Genomic DNA, 18,293 nt, shown 5'->3' with positions numbered 1-18,293 from the left:
TCTATAATATCTCTCCAAAGAATAACCATGATATCTCATTAAAGGATCCCACTCTCACTCTTAAACAAGTCAAAGGTATTTTCAGAATTGGAGAGCCTGAAGAAAATAAGATACTTAAGTTAGATTTTAGTTCTTGGGAATCCAACACCAAAGAGTACATAAAGTTCAGTTTGCGATTTCCTACATAAATTATATAGGAGTTAAGCTTGGCCATAGCAGTTGCTTAATATTAAATGCTTCTCCATTTCTAAAATACACTCAAGGATCCTTTAGTTATTGAAGTAACAATAATGCTACAAATCACTAATCCAGATGTTTGAAAACAAGCTTTGATGATTACTTATGATAACAAGCATGAGTACTGTCAAAAAAAATCAGAAACTTGAGATACACCTTTTCAATCAGATGTTGAAAAGCTCATTAAATAATTCTTGTGTCAATGAATACTCATTTTGTCTGTTTTCTCTTAATTAAATCTCTTAGACTTAATAGCTTCATTACATTGTAGATTTTTGCCTGATAAGGATTTGAATTTGTTCATTGGTGTCAACAACCTCAGATATGTACTGTCTTTTGAAAGCTAATCTATTCTAGATCTAATTTTGCAACCTTATTCTAATATTTACTTTGTATATTTCTTATAAATACCTTCATTTTATAATGCCTTTCTGAAATGGCTATTATATCTTAACTTTTACCTTTTAAATACCTGGTTGTGTTTTCCTTCCTTAGAAGATATAAGACATGTATGTAAATAAAGAGAAAAGAAGAGGATGAAACTTTGTAACTTTTAAGGCCTTCTGTCTTTCATCAGCTTCTAAACACATGCATGCAATGCAAGAGGCTATCACTGACTGCCTTACAATGAAACTGGGATGCTCTGGTGTGATACCAGGGTCAGTTTACTGGAAAGAATTTATAGACTGTCAGAAGTCTAAAACTTATGTTGAAGAGCCTCAGAAAATGTTAAATAATGAAGAGACGGGGTAGCAGTTCTTACCAGTTTACCTTTGGATGGGATTCTCAATATTGACACTAAAAAATGGTGGATGAATTACTAACATTAACTATCTTTATTTTGTCAGGTGAAATAATTTATTCTGTTCTTTGAAAGTTATTTTTTAATTGCTTTGAAGAAACTATGACCAATATGTGAATACATTCTGGAGAATACAACAGAAATAGGCTATTGTGGTAGTGCGTGTACTGATTGATTTAGATACATATTTTTAAGCTAAAATTTCTATAAATTGAAGCATAGTTGAAGTTTACTTAAGACAATGAAATCGCACACTTATGATGAACCATAACAGTGGAGAGGGATGGGGAAGGAGAGTGGTGCACATCTTAGGCAAGGCAATGGGAGAATCTGAGCTTAAAAGTCACCATAATTTCCAATGATGTGTTACAAGTAATTTGTGGGAATATGTAGCTATTAGCATCCCACACCACTGCTTTAGGGAGTTTCTTTTAGGCTGAAAATAAATTACAAACAGAAATCAGATATCCAGAGGAAATTACTTTACCTGGTGATGTTATAATTACTGCTTGAAAAATCACAATTATTACCCATGGATTCACTAAAGAATCTGAGAGATGGGGGAGCAAGTGGATGAGTTAGGAATACTACAATAGACACACGAAGAGAAACAGCTTGTTCTGACTTTTGATGTAAGTAAATGAGACGTAGATGAATATTCTGATGTTTCTGTCATTTTATTGTATGTTATATATCCAACCCATATTGCTTCTTGGCTTTAATTTTGTTTTTGAACTCAAAGACCTCTGCTAATAACCTTGCATGGTTTCAAGTAATAAAAAAGAATGTTTAATAGAAAGGTTTAAATTGTTAAGGTAAACCTTACTTTTGATAGTTTTCGAGCAAATTTGGAAATGAGAAAGTATCTAGTGTCTGCTCCCATGAAATATGCAAGACAACGGGTATAACGGTACTGTTTTAAGGGGAATGATCTTAACATTTAAGGAAACAAAGAGCAAAAGGAAGGGTACACATTGTATTAAGAAACTTTTATCAGAACAGCTGTTGTGAAACTCAGATTTAAGCTTCTTAGAATTTAGGATCACATGCATGAAGCAGTTATTCCTATTTTAATATGAGTAAGGATGGTGGCTAGTTTTGAGATAGTGAGACCTTGGATGGCAATGTAAAGACTACAGTTTGAGGTTGTTGTTTTAATGAAATTTTGCCTCTGGCAATAGGCAGTAGGTTTCCAATTTGTTTTGACCTTTGATCCCACAAGTAAGTTTCTAATTTCTGAAACATAAGCCATTTCCTTTCACATGTGGTGGATCTCTTTGTACTTGTTACACCACAAAGAGGAGGTTAGGATACCCACTCTTACCTCATCCAACCAAGAATTCAGTTATTTCTTTGCATGTGGACAGAGACATAGTTGCAATTTATACTACATAAGTGTACATATACATCTTTAGACAAATAGAGAAAAGGGAGGAAAGATGTATCAGTGGGATATCATAAACTCAAATAAAATAATAAACCTCTTTTAAAGTTAGTGCTCTCCCTACTTGTTGGGCTGATTCTCTATATGAAAAGGATATAATTCTTTCCAATCAACCTCATTTTGGTTTTGAACCAGAACGTTTTCTTGTCATTTACTTCTTTAACTAAGGGGAAAAAAGAGCATACAAGCAAGCTGGTATCTAGAATCTGCTGAGAAGAGAGTCTCAATGAGAAACTGTCTAGATCAGGTTGCCTGTGGGCATGTCTGTGGGGAATTATCTTTATTGTGCTCTGATTAATGTAAGAAAATCAATCTTGATGTAGGTGCCATCATTTCCTAGTTTGCCATTATATGAATAGAGAAAGGCTAGGAATAGACCTGTATAAATTCACCCTCTCCTTGATTTTGGATGTTATGTAACTGAGTACCTGGAATTCCTGCATGGACTTTCCCTCAACAATGGACGACAACCTGGAACTGTAAATCACATAAACTCTTTTTCCCCTTAGTTTCTTTATGCTAGGGTATTTAATAACGGTAACATACATGAAATTAGAACAACAACCATGTGTGATTATTAGCTAAAAGAATTATTTTTAAATTTAGTCTCAAGAGTTTGTCAAGAAGGGGAGAATGTAGTGATGGTGTCCTTAATGGCATTCTGCTTATACATTGACATGTATATTACCTATGTTAAGGATTCAGTAAGAATTCCTTTTTGATGCATAGTGAATGACAATAAGCTAAGTATAGCTTGTTCTTGTCATTCAACTAAATATGCTAACAAAGAACATTCCTTTCTCAAAAATTAAGTGCTTGCTAAGAGATTACAATATTTAATTGATAAAAGTATTTCCTTAATCATTATACTAAATAGGGTTGAGATTATAATTTAAATTCAAATACACAAAGTTATGATAGATATTTCTTTTTCTTTTAGAAAATGGGTGATTCTGACTGGACATGCTTGTTGTCCACATGGCATTTTCATTGCCCAGGGTGAAAAATACTTTTCCATCTGATCTTGCTTGGTCACTTTGGTTTCCAAAGTAATTTCCATTCAAATCAGCTAGACAAACAAGAGCACATAAATTCACTTCATAGATTCTAACAGGCCACAGATACATATGGCCATTTCCTTTTACATTTCATGGACTAGATCTCATTTACATATTCAGGCTTGGAAGTACAGTATTCCATGATATAAATTGTTTGTCATCTGTACCATATTTAACATTCTTAATAAAATATTAGCTCTCATTTTGTTTGCAATACTACATATTTGATAATGATTTTAAGTGAGACAGTCTTACACAGCTGTTGGATGTAGCTCAGTAAAACCTGAATGCAATTCCTTATACCTTGCATAAGCATGTTCAGAATATGTAAGAAAAATCAATTCTACTTCTGTCTCACTATACTTAATATACAATGGTGGAATAGAGCAGTGTAGTCTTAATTAAAAATAACTCTCTGAAAAGTAACATTGTGGTATATTTAGCAATCACTGTCTAGAGAAACAATGGCATTGAGCTGAACAAGCATTGTGATTTTTTTTACCAAGCATTAAATACATTTCATGATAAATCTGTGAGTCTGCCACCACATCTTTTGGAGGAATTTCTTTATTCATTACTCTTAGTGGCCACTGTTGGTGCATTGTCATATGTTATTTATTTTTCATTGCCATATCTCAAGTGGGTGAGAAAGAAAGATCTCTGACAGCTGACAGCTGACAGCTGGTAACAAGCCTGGCAACTAAATTTAAACCGTGATATTTACTTTCTAAATAGTTAGGTCATCATGTTCCATGATGAAGCAATTCTATACAATATGAACAATATTTCAAAGGATATCACTTCATGTCCTTGAGTAGTTAGTAATCATCAATGAAACAGGCAAAACAGCTAGAATACATACATAAGTAAAATAACTTCCATTCTTGTTAACATAATTAATTACTTTCCTAATGGCAACTCTATTCTCACTTCATTTATCTTAGTTTCTAGATGGAATTTAAAGTAGAGTATTGAGGATTAGTTCATTTCTTGATAGCATTCATGGCAGAACAGAAACTATTTCTTTCAATATTGTCCAAATTCTACAAGCCTATATATTTCCAGAGGTTGTGAGATGATCTATTCCCAACCCCCTAAATTTATAAGGAGATCCTCAGATGTAACAATATTTGAACATAAAGTTTCCAAGGTGATTAAACCTAGATTTTAATATATATGTACATTTTTTAAAAAATACAAATCTTTATAATATATATACATTATAATATTTAAATATATAAATGTGCATATATACGTGAAATGTGTTTACGTAGGTACATGTAGGTCACAACAGCTGAAAAGTAGTTTTTGGGAGGTTAGGAAGAAATCCTGAGGGATATGAGAAAGAGCAAGTGTGAGAGAATACATTTGTGAGAAGAAAGGGAACCAATTTGGGGGGCACAAGCAAGAGAGTGGCATATAATTGTCCTGTTGTAGCAAGTTTTAAAACTGTGTTTTGACTACTGGTATTTTACTGGTGGCCTTTAATTCTTGCTTTTATTATGGATTCAGGGAAATAGCCTGTCTTTGAGAGATTCATGAGATTGGCAATAGGATTCCTGTCAGTGATTGAGTGTGGGTAGTTGAGTGATAGATATGCAGACAGAAAGACAGATACAGAAATACACATATACTACACTTGTAGATTATTGCTAAACAATTATTGTCAGCTATAGATCTATGTGCTCATAGTCAGTTGCTGTTTCCAGTATTACATAAAACCTTTTTCTTTTTTATATTTTATTTTTTAAATTTAAATTTAAATTAAAAACAAAGTTGCTTCACATGTCAATTCCAGGTCCCGCTCCCTTTCCCTCCCCTCCTCCCGCACCCTCCCACCAAACCCCCCAATATCACCTCATTTCCCCAGGAAGGGTGAGACCCTCCATGGGGGTGTCCATAGTCTGTCATTTCATCAAGGGCAGGGTCTAGACCATCCCCCAAGAGTCCACGGTGAGAGTGCATCTCTCATTGTTGGATGGGAGCCCAAAGTCCATTTGTATACAGGGATAAATACTGCTCTATTACCCAAGGTTCAATAGATTACCTAGGCCTCCTCACTGACACTCACATTCAGGGGGTCTTGATCACCCCCATGCTGGATTTCCAGGCATGAGTCTGGGATTCAAGAGCTAACCCTTGTCAGGTCAGCTGTTTCTGGGGGTTAAACAATCCCAGCCTTAACCCCTTTTCTCATCAGTCCTCCCTCTCTGTCACTGGATTTCTTGAGTTCAGTTCAGTGTTTAGCCATGGGAGTCTGCCTCTGCTTCCATCAGCCACTGAATGAAGGTTCTGTTTCCCAGAATCTCTGGCCATGGAATTGTAGTCTGGCACTCCCCAGATCTATGTCTAAAATCCATATATGAGAGAGTACATGCCATGTTTATCTTTTTGTGACTGTGTTACCTCACTCAGGATGGTTTCTTCTAGTGAATTCCATTTGCCTGCAAATTTCAAGATTCCATTGTTTTTTTTCTGCGGAATAGTACTCCATTGTGTAAATGTACCACATTTTCTCTATCCATTCTTCAGGTGAGGGGCATCTATGTTGCTTCCAAGTTCTGGCTATTACAAATAATGCTGCTATGAACATAGTGGAACAGACATCCTTGTTGTACGAATGTGCCTCTTTTGGATATATGCCTAAGAGTGGAGTTGCTGGGTCTTGTGGTAGGTCTATTCCCATTTTTCTGAGGAATCTCCATACTGATTTCCAAAGTGGCTGAACCAGTTGGCACTCCCACCAGCAATGGAGGAGTGTTCCCCTTTCACCACATACTCTCCAGCATAAATTGTCATTGGTGGTTTTTATTTTAGCCATTCTGACAGGAGTAAAATGGAATCTCAGAGTTGTTTTGATTTGCATTTCCAGGATGGCTAAGGATGTTGAGCACTTTCTCAAGTGTCTCTCAGCCATTTTGGACTCCTCTATTGAGAATTCTCTATTTAGTTCTGCAGCCCACTGTTTAATTGGATCCTTTGGTGTTTTGGAGACTTGCTTCTTGAGTTCTTTGTAAATTTTGTAAATTTTAGATATCAGCCCTCTGTCAGATGTTGGGTTAGTGAATATCTTTTCCCATTCTGTGGGCTGCCTTTTTGTCTTGCTGACTGTGTCCTTTGCCTTACAGAGGCTTCTCAGTTTCAGGAGGTCCCATTTATTAATCGTTGATCTCACTGTCTGTGTTACTGGTGTTATGTTCAGGAAGCTGTCTCCTGTTCCAATTCGTTCACACACTTTCTCTTCTAAGAGGTTCAGTGTGGCTGGACTTATGTTGAAGTCTTTTATCCATTTGGATTTAAGTTTTGTGCATGGCAATGGACATGGATCTATCTGCATTCTTCTACGTGCCATCATCCAGTTATGCCAGCACCATTTGTTAAAGATGCTTTCTTTTTTCCATTGTTTATTTTTAGCTTCTTTGTCGAAGATCAGGTGTTCATACATGTATGGTTTAATATCAGGGTGTTCAATTTGATTCCTTTGGTCTACCTGTCTATTTTTGTGCCAATATCAAACTGTTTTCAGGACTACAGCTCTATAATAGAGCTTGAGGTCGGGGATGGTGATGCCTCCAGATGTTTCATTGTTGAGTAAGGTTGTTTTGCCTATCCTGGGTCTTTTGTTTTTCCATACAAAATTGATTTTTGTTCTTTCAAGGTCTGTGAAGAATTGTCCTGGGATTTTAATGGGGATTGCATTGAATCTTTAGATTGCTTTTGGCAGGATTGCCATTTTTACTACATTGATCCTACCTATCCAAGAGCATGGGAGATCTTTCCATTTTCTGAGAGCTTCTTTAATTTATTTTTTTAAAGACTCAAAGTTCTTGCGATTCAGGTCTTTCACTTGTTTGGTTAGTGTTACCCCCAAGGTATTTTATGTTGTTTGTTGCAATTGTAAAGGGTTGTGTTTCTCTGATTTCTTTCTCAGCCCAATTATCATCTGTATATAGTAGGGCTACTGATTTTCTTGAGTTTATGTTGTAGCCTGCCACTTTGCTGAAGGTAAAAACCTTTTTCTTACATGTGGATAAACCTTTGGTTCCTGTATCTCTTTACTCTGTCTTTTATCTCACTGTTGCTACTTTAAGAATGTTTGAAATTACAGACTATTAGGAAGGTAATGCCATTAATGTGTGTCCTTTTACCCAACAGAAGATTTTTAATGGATTTGTATTGATCATAGCTTTTTGCCACTTTTAAAAATTACTTTTTGCATTCCAAGAAGAGAGAGCCTTTATAACTGTATTAAAACTCAAAACTTTTGGACTCCACTTTTTAGAAAATTTCTGCTTATAGGTCTGTCTCTCATTTTCTGAGCTCACATTTTTTTAACAATTAACTAGACATATCAAGGTTCCCATCATATTTAAACTCCATCATCATTATTCATTAACACTTCAAAATTCACGCCAAACTACCAGTTTGCTAGAAACATGGTCTGCATTTAGGTTTTTGCTTTGATTTTCTTTAAAAAATTACCAAAATTATTTTCATAGATCATACCTATATTCGGTTTTTTTTTTAGGTTTTTATGAGACAGGGTTTGTCTGTATTTTTTGGAGGCTGTCGGTCCAGCCTGGCCTCGAACTCACAGAGACCCGCCTGCCTCTGCCTCCTGAGTGCTGGGATTAAAGGCGTGTGCCACCACCACCCGGCCCTATATTCATTTTTTAAAGAACATTATGACTATTACATTATAGTCTATAGTCTATTGTCTACCTCCAACACCATATGAGTTATCATTTCAATATTCAATGACCCTACTTCAACTTACTGACTTTTAAAATTTTTGGTTACCAATAACAGCAGTAGACAAACATTTATGGAAAGTAACATTCTCATAAAATTAATTTTTCTGTTATTTTCATGTGGTTTCCTTTTCCCTAAATACTTAAGTCTATATTTTCAAGTCTCCACTTTCAGCCAGACTTGTTGTTACCCAATGTTACACCTCTCTGTAAATAAATAACCCACCATCTAGTCATGTCTCTGAATCTAGAAATCTTTGCCTTATAACTATAAATATTCACAGAGCACACATAACCTCTAAACCCACATTCCCTTTCAGATACAGATCCCTTTTACTTGCCTAATATTTGTAGCCAGAGGCTTTTATGTGTCCTACCTGGTTCTACAGCCACTTATAAAAAATCACTCAGAGGCTTAATGTTAATATAATTTTTGGACAGGTTCTCAGGCTTGTTATTGGCTAGCTCTTACATTGAAATTAACCAATTTCTATTAATCTGTGTATCACTGCATAGCCTGTGACTTACCGGTGATGCTTGGATATCTTTCTCCTTTTGCAGCTGGATGGCATCTACTTGATTCCTGTATCTGTATTTGATATGTCTTCCATCCATTTTATTTTGCAAAGACTTCAACATTCATAAGTCTGCATTAAACTGCTAATGTAAGACTCTGCTGTAGATGACATTTATTTTTTAAAATTTATTGATGAAAATGAACTTTTCAAAACTTTCTTCAGGTCCCTAAAGTAAATGACTATGCCATTGAGAATGTCTGCTTCTGTGTCAGCAATTACCTCTTGCCTTCTTTAACTACAGTTCAGTATTAGAACAAGTCTAGATTCTTCACATTACAGGCACAAATCAGTCTCCCTTTTTAGATCGTGTTTAGTGACTGCTTGTTATTTTCTAATTCCCTTGAGGATAATCATTTTCATTTCTGCACACCATAGATTCCCAAATGAATGATCTTCTGTCATGTTGACAACACCATTGACATTTTGAAGAATCCCTCTATTGTCTTTATCTTACCACAAGACAAAAGACAAAAGTGAGAAAGGTGTAAAAAATGCAATAAGTTGTTTACAGAATTCATTTGAAAATGCAAGAGGAAGTCAAAAAGTACCAGACAAACACAATGATCAGAAGTACTACAGTGAGAAGTAAATTCTGCAAGACATATTTTGAGAAAAAGGAAGTTGTTTGTTGTTGAAGATGTTTTCAAACTATTAATGAGTTTATTGTGTGCTTACAAAATATGTATTCACCTTAATTATGTTAAAAAATAGTCCCACTGAATTCTTTATACCACTCATGCCTACCAGACGTCTACACATTTCATTTAGCATTAAAAGAATGATCTATAAGGGTGGTAAGTATTTATGCTCTTTTTTAAAACATCTTTTTAAAGCTGTACCACATAATGTTCTTTACTTAGTTAGCCTTTAAGAATTTTGCTTTCATCTGATGACAGAAATTGACTTTTTTTCTGATGCTTTTTGTTCAGTACCTAACTGACAGCATGGGCACTGTAATATAGCTTGAAGTCAGGTATGGTGATACCTCCTGAAGTTCCTTTATTGTATAGGGTTGTTTTTGCTACCCCGGGTCTTTTGTTTTTCTATATAAAGTTCATTATTGTTCTTTCAAGATCTGTGAAGAGTTGTGCCGAAATTTTGATAGGGATTGCATTGAATCTGTAGACAGCTTTTGGCAAGATTGCCATTTTTACTATGTTGATCCTACCAATCCAAGAGCATGGGAGATCTTTCCATTTTCTGGTATCCTCTTTGATTTCTTTGTTTAGAGACTCAAAGTTCTTGATATACAGGTCTTTCACTTCTTTGGTTGACGTTATCCCCAGATATTTGATGCTGTTTATGGCTATTGTAAAGGGTAATGTTTCTTTTGTTTCTTTCTCAGCCCCTTTATCATCTGTATATAATATGGCCACTGACGTCTACCCTATATGCCATAATAGAACCTTCATCCAGTGACTGATGGAAGCAGAGGCAAACACCCACAGTTAAACACTGAACTAAACCCATGGAACCCAGTGACAGAAAGAGAGGAGCGATGAGCAAATTGGCAAAGAATGGGCTGGCAAAACCAGCAGAGACAGCTGATCTGAACAAGGGGAGAGCTCTTGGACTCCAGATCCACAACTGGGAGGTCAGCATGAGACTGATCCAGACCCCCTGAGTGTGAGAGTCAGTGAGGAGGCCTGGGCAACCTATGGGGCCCTGGGCAGTAGATCAGTGTTAATCCCTGGCATACAAATGGACTTTGTGTGTCCATAACACAAAGAGGGATGCTCTCTCAGCCTGGACTCTTAGGGGGAGTGCCTGGACCCTGCCCTGAGCGAAATGACAGACTCTGGATATCCCCTATGAGGAAGGAAGTGGTGATAGGGTGGGAGGCTGGGGGGCTGGTGGGGGAGTGCAGGAGGAGGGGAGGGAGAGGGAACTGTGATTGACATGTGAAGCAAGCTATTTAAAATTAAAGTAATAAGAAAGTTAAAAAAACAAGAAAATAAAATCTTTAGCAAGAAACACAGAATGTTCATTGTGGAATTTTTTCTTATTTGCTTTGTATTGACATTTCTATTTTGATATTTTATTGCAAACTGCTATTTTATAGCAAGATAGCAGATGATTGATGTTTGAGGGAATAGATCCAACAGCTTCTGTTCTTATGTGAAATCATGTAATCACCTACTCTGTATATGGACTATAGTATTTTATAACCCTTTAGAAGCACTATAATTACATTATTTATAATACTTGGCTTGAGTTTTCTCGAGGACTAATATATTGGAAACAATCATTTGAAGAATGTCTCTTAATGCTCTTAAAGCTGTGATCAAGGACACTATCTAATGTGCTTGTGAATTTTCATATATAAGCATTCAGTATTGTAGTTTTTGCAAGAGAAACACTCTTTAACATATTGGTGTGGTCAATTTTCATCACAAGTGGTTTCAAAAAGAACGTTTACCCCTGAGTGTCAATATCCACACTCTAAAAGTGGAATGAAACAGGATCTTGTGGCAGTTGCCCAGCATTACCAGCACAAATCTCCTAGCATTTCTTCCATCACAAGGAACTAATGCTGCACTTTTATCTGTATCAACAGCCAAATATGACCTGCAAGTTTATGTTGGTTTAATTTTCCTTCTCTGTTTACTTGTTATACCTTTTTTAAATTTATGAGTCTTTTCTTGTGAAGTCAAATTCTTCTGGAAAGTGGATAATAATAAACATAGACAATCCATTCAAAGTAAGGAAAAAGTGTACTGAAGAAGTTCAATGGGATTTTTAAAAATACAGTTGTACTATTAAAGGGCTCAGCTATCTTTGGAAAATACCACCAGTTCATTTTGTCATTTTGTGCCTGAGTTTATCTTAACACTTAGAATGTTCCACAAACAATTCTACACACTTGGGATGCAATAGTAGTTAGAGTAGACAAGAAACACATGTTCATGAAAGTAATTTGGGTATTATTTACAGAAGAAGTATGATAATGAAGAGACAGGCAATGAACATATTAGTTATACAACACAAAAGCACTACATTTAAAATGGTTAAATTACTATTTTTAAAAGTTTGAGGTGTATGGACATAATAGTTGACTTAGATATTGCAAATATTTCTCAGCACTTACCAACATCAGATATAACTGTTAGCATTTCACATTTGTTAAATTCATCTCAAAGCATCCCTACAAAGTATTATAATTATGCACATTTAAAACATAATGTAATTAAGAAGGCAAGAAATTAAGTAACTTGAAATTAGGTGGTAGAGATGAGATTCAAGTGCTGATATTTTTAATCCAAAACTTGCTGTGCCTACCACTATGCTACAGGGAAAATAACAGAAAGAACATTTCAAAGGAAGAAATTCTGGGTTCACAGGCCCTAAGCTCAACTTGATGGAAATGATCCAACAGAAAGGCAACACTTTAACAATAGGAGTGACACCTTAAATAGGCGAGAATTATTGCTGAGAGAAAGGTCAGCTGAGCACTGGAATTCTAAAACTGAACTACCAAAAACAATTGCTGAGAAACAGGGCTGACTCACAGTTATGAACTCCACCAGGGAGCTGAATCTGTTGTGTAGGCTGTGTAGAACATTGCTTGCTTTCTTATCTCCTAGAGTGAATCATTTTCAAGGAGTGAGGTTAGCCAGGGATTATCTTCAAATTTGTCACCAAGAAAATTAACACCATATTCTAAACACACAAGCAAATATAACAAAAATATAATGACAATGTTTAAGAGCTGATGTGGATAAAAGTTTGTGATAATTATTGGTGTGCACACTAATTGTTTCAATTGTAGTACAATCATGTGACTATGTGGCTTCTCAGATTTGGTTTCCGTGTGTTCTTTAAATTTTTGTTACAGAGGTATCTCTGAAACCAATCACTGCACTTGGTCTAGTTAATGATCAATAATTACCTGTTGTATTTAGAGACAATGCTTTGGTTCACCTGTATTACATCTCAGGATAAAAATAAATTCTGTAAATATACTTGAAACAGAGTTAAATATAGTGCCTTTTATCAATTCGAATGTTTTAAACTCTAATAGGTTTGTAAAAACATGATACCATAAAACACTAAATATCTGTTTTTCTATCTATATGAATATATTATATTCAACTGTCCTTGTCCTTTTTCTTGTAATACTGTGTACATAATCTTGTAATAATGATACAACACCTATGTGTTGAGATGAAATAAGGTGAATGATGTAGACATAGTGACTTTACATATCCTGATCAAACAGCTTTTATAACCTAAGCTAAATGAATAGCTTTATCTGTAAACTATATACATTTCCATTCAACTGATACATAGTGTGTGTGTGTGTGTGTGGGCGTGTGTGTGTGTGTGTGTGTGTGTGTGTGTGTGTGTGTATAGTGGTAATCATTTGCTGAAAATAGTGAACCTTAAACAACAAACATCCCATAAAATTTGCAAGAAACATGTGAATATAGGTTAATAACATCTTTTTGTGGTTCTGAGTACTAATCTGGGTCAGTATAGTTATAAGATGAAAACTACCATACACGAGATACTGATATCATGTCATTTTATTAGGGAGCAATCACTTACATGAGAAACCAATTACCCAGAACTCGAAGAGGGTGAGATTTGCCTATCCCCAGATCTCTATCCCACACTCCATGTCCACACCTGTGGCCACGCCCAAATGGGCATGGTCAGCACCACGGGAGAATAATAAAATGTCTGCCTACATATAGTAACTTTGGTTGAATATGTATGTCACATATTTTCATAAAAATTATTCCACATTCCTTTCCCATTCCATGTTTTCTGTGTTATTTAATACAGAGCAAAGAACATACTTTCTTAAGCACAGGCTATAAAGACATATGAAACAGGTGCAATGAACAGACAATAGATAGGATATAGACTCCTGTCCCAACCCGCAGGACATTCGATGTGGGTCTGGTAGACACCTAGGAGAAAGATGGAGGATAGGGAATACAGGAATGGACACCAAGACAGGATTCTGATCAAGGCGACAACTTTATTTCATCACAAAGGTATTTATATAGGAGAACTGAGGAGGGAAAGGGGGAAGGTGTACTAGCAGCTGTAGAGACAAGAGGTCAGTGGGAGAGGTGGTCTACTGTGTTGCCTGGCTACCTAATCTACAGGGCAAGAGGTCAAAGGTAGGACCTCCTGTGTTGCTTGGTAACCTGACAGCAGGGCCCAATCCTATCTTTTACAATTTACTACTGCTCAGGCCTATCTCCTGAGGACCTTGTAGTTTTCCAATTAAGCTAATCTTTTAACTTACAGGTAAACTCAGGCTTGTTACTTGGAATTTGCTTTATATCAGAAGGGGTGGCAGGGTGGTCTTAGTGTCACATCTTCTCTGTGAGTGTGTGATACAGCCTAGCTGACTGATGGCTGGAGGTCCCTGACAGACTCCAAACTACAGACTGAAAGAAGACATAGGGAGATAAAAAGATGAAAATTTGGGCTCAATCTTGGGCTAAAGTCCTCCAAAGGGGAAAATATTTTTTGTTGTTTTTTGTTCCTTAATGTAACATCAGTGCAGTCATTAAGTGATTGATGGGTGGGTAGCATGTATACCATGAATGTACTGGACAAGTAATGATCTAAATACCCAGTGTGATGGTGAAGAATGATGAGAAATTTTAAGACACTATTCAGAGCATCAAGTGAGTACATACGTATAGCAAATATATAAACTAGTAAAGTAAAAGAAGACCATTGCCGAGATGCAGGGAAGGTTTGGTAAAGCAATAGAAAGGAGTACAAGTGATTTGACCCCAAGAAGGGAAGGGTTGTTTGGGTAAGGGGAAGAAGGTAAGTATAGAATAAGGTAGGCAGAAGGTGAAGTGGGTGTAACAAGCAGTCTTTCCGCCAGTCTGGTCCCACAGTCGCATCTGTAAAGCATTCCCTCACGTAAGGCTCAGGGAATATTAGGGAAGATGTACTTAAAGAGTGTAAGAGACAGAGAGGAGGATCAGGGAATCTGCTGTGAAGTTGTGTTTCTTAGCAATGACAGAAACTACACTCAAAATACTTCTCTGAAGTAGATTGGTGCTGCCAGGAGCAGATCTGTCTCATTGTCATGAAAAAGAACCTGTGTTATTAAAACATCTTAAATGCCATTTTCCATCGATATCTGAAGTGTTTGAAAATGACCTGCCTTTCTAAAATATATCTCTGTTTGACCTTGAAAAATACCTAATATGACTACAAGTTTGATTGTAATAACTGACTAAATAATAATCTATATTTACTTATTATTCTATATAGTTGATAATAACAACTTTCAAGGACTAGAAATTTGTATTACATTGTCAAATGAACTGTAAAGGCACAATACTATGAACAATATTAGAAAATTTTGTATAGTATGTTTTAACCAATTTATTTCACATTTGTATCAATATATAATATTTGTATACAATATCCATAAGTCCAATACAATGTAAAATATTTAAAACTAGTAGTTGCTTTTTAAGGGTAGATTCAATAACCTACCTTTTATTGTAACCATATCCTCCCTTTTTTCTTTTCAGAAGAGATTCAATAATCTACCTTCTTTATACAGTGGCATCTTGCTTTGCCAGAGTACTTTTGGTGGTGGCCATACACTATGGATGTGGTTTCAGGTATTCATAAGTCATGAGCCCTTATAAGGTAGAGGAGGGGCTGGCTCACTCTCTTGGGTTGTGGTGAGAGCATCAGAAGGGCAGATTGCATCTTCTGGAGCAGGAAGACCATGGCAATTATTTACTATTATTTGTGTAAGTGCTTCCCTAATATATACCTAATTATCATTTATCTTGGGTCTGATGGGCTCATTTTAAACCCCACCTTCATCTTTATCCTATCATATCTGTATCCTCTTTTTTATTTTCAAAACAGAAATCTTGCATCTAATCCACTTCGTTTAACTTTCTTCATGATTGTAACCAACATTTTTTAACCAAACTCCCTAAAGAATTACAAATATCCATAACCTATTGAATGATGAAAAACCAGCCACCCCACCTCTTGGGACTGTGGATGTCTTGTACCTAAATTTACTTCCAGCTTTCTAGTGGGAGATGGCATATTTAGGGAATCCTGAAAAGAAAATTTTGGGTTAACTGTCAAGCTGTATTATTTTATACATTCTTTGCATAATGGGAAAGTGCAGGGCTTGTCTCAAGTCCTGGCTACAATAGTCTGTGAGGCTGGTTCATCTCAAATGTCCTCCTTGAAATTGTTCTGAGCAGTGTCTGTGAGACTGGATCTTCTCAGCTGACCTCCTTGAAACTTTTCTGGGCAGTGTCTATAGTCCAAAGCCGATGTTTAGATGGAATTCATCAGCTTAATGGTGTTGTCATAGTACTTATAAAATTATAATTGTATGGTTTCATCTTCTTTTGATTGCTTGTTTTGTTTTTCAAGACAGGGTTTCTCTGTGTAACAGTTCTGACTGACCTGAAACTCACTTTGTAGACCAGGCTGATGTCAAACTCACTGAGATCCTCCTGCTTCTGCCTCTCAAGAATTGGCATTAAAGGTTTGTGTTATCATTACCATGTTGGAATGCATCTTCTCTTTGGAGACTTCACAGACCCCATTAGGTCAGATTATTTCTTTTCTTGGTATTTTTTCCAGGTAGGTCTCCTTTCTTCTTTGGATGCTTATTTTTCCAAAGGTTTTTAGATTACTCAAGATGTGTGTTCTTATTTTCCTGAAAAGACAAAAACAAAAACCTTCTCTAACCCTAACTTTGGGGAGGTTCTTAATGTAATCTTTATGAATTTTGATTTATTGTTCCTCCTGAAATTTTTGTTTCAGTTTCTAAAGCTCTTTTATGATCCAGAACAATATGTTACTTTTCAAAAGGCATTAGGTTATTTAATTGTACTGGGAAGAAGTTTCATCCACAGTGACAGGAAATAAACTAACCAAATTTGGCATGGGGGATTTAGAGTGGCCCCTCAAGTGAGTTCCTTTGATAATCTCTTGTTGATCTACATTCCTTTATCCAATGCCTGCCTTTTCCACACCTTCTTCAGAATCCAGAAAGGAGGGACATTCTGTTTGGATTATATTCATAAAAATAATAGTTTCTAGAAATGCCCTGTTTATAATTCCTTTTAAAGTGACCTTGTTTGCCACAAGTAAAACATTTTACATTCAGTTTTTGTTTAAGCCTCTTGAAATCACCTCTCATATCCATGTATCATCACCATGGCCATGGATTTATTTCAATATTAATTGTATCTCAGATTTAATCGCCCCAAGGTACTAACCTTACTTTTAAAGGCCTAATTATCCTACTGCATTGGGTGTTAGAATTTTCAAAGCCATATTTTCAATTATGGTTTTTCTAGCTCCTGATTCTGATATCATTCTGTTTACTGCTGATGACAATCTTTGCATAAAATCTATAAATGCTTCCTTTGGACCCTGTATAACTTTTGTAAATCATTATGTTTAACTTCCTGTTTCTTTTCCAAGTATTCAAAGCTGCTGAAAGACATAAACTCAAGAGGTGATCATCATGTAAACATTACCTTTCTAAAGTAGCATAATATCATTCTCCAAGAATTTGATCTTGGGAGGTATCTATAACCCTTGCATTAGCCCTTTGTTCAATATTCTTAGCCTTTTCTCTGAAGCAGAAAGCCCATTGTAATTGCCATTCAGGCTCTAAAGCAGTTTTAATCAAATCTATCTAATCTATAGGGATAATTATATTACAAACTGACCACATGTTTATCTTCTGCATCACAAATGGTTAATGGATGCCACATGAGGTGACAGATTCCTTGAATTTCCCTAAATCTAACATTGTCACAGGCAATATTTTCTCTATCCACTCATTGGTTGAGGGGCATCTAGGTTGCTTCCAAATTCTGGCTACTACAAACAATGCTGCTATGAACATAGTGGAACAGACATCCTTGTTGTATGAATGGGTTTATTCCCATTTTTCTGAGGAATCTCCTTACTGATTTCCAAAGTGGCTGAACAAGTTGGCACTCCCAACAGCAATGGAGGAGTGTTCCCTTTTACCACATCCTCAACAGCATAAATTGTCATTGGTGTTTTTGACTTGAGCCATCCTGACAGGAGTGAGACAGTATCTCAGACATGTTTTTATTTGCATTTCCAGAATGGCTAAGGATGTTGAGCACTTTTTCAAGTCCCTCTCAGCCATTTTAGACTCCTCTTTTGAAAATTCTCTATTTAATTCTGCAGCCCACTATTTAATTGGATCCTTTGGTGTTTTGGAGACTTGCTTCTTGAGTTCTTTGTAAAATTTGGAGATCAACCCTCTATCAGATGTGGGGTTAGTAAATATTGTTCCCATTCTGTGGGCTGCCTTTTTGTCTTGCTGACTGTGTCCTTTGCCTTACAGAAGCTTCTCAGTTTCAGGAGGTCCCATTTATTAATTGTTGATCTCAGTGTCTGTGCTAGTGG

This window comes from Mesocricetus auratus, unplaced genomic scaffold (genome assembly GCF_017639785.1).
Source record: "Mesocricetus auratus isolate SY011 unplaced genomic scaffold, BCM_Maur_2.0 Super-Scaffold_100003, whole genome shotgun sequence".
Classification (NCBI taxonomy): Eukaryota; Metazoa; Chordata; class Mammalia; order Rodentia; family Cricetidae; genus Mesocricetus; species Mesocricetus auratus.
Note: the sequence above shows the minus strand (reverse complement) of the source record.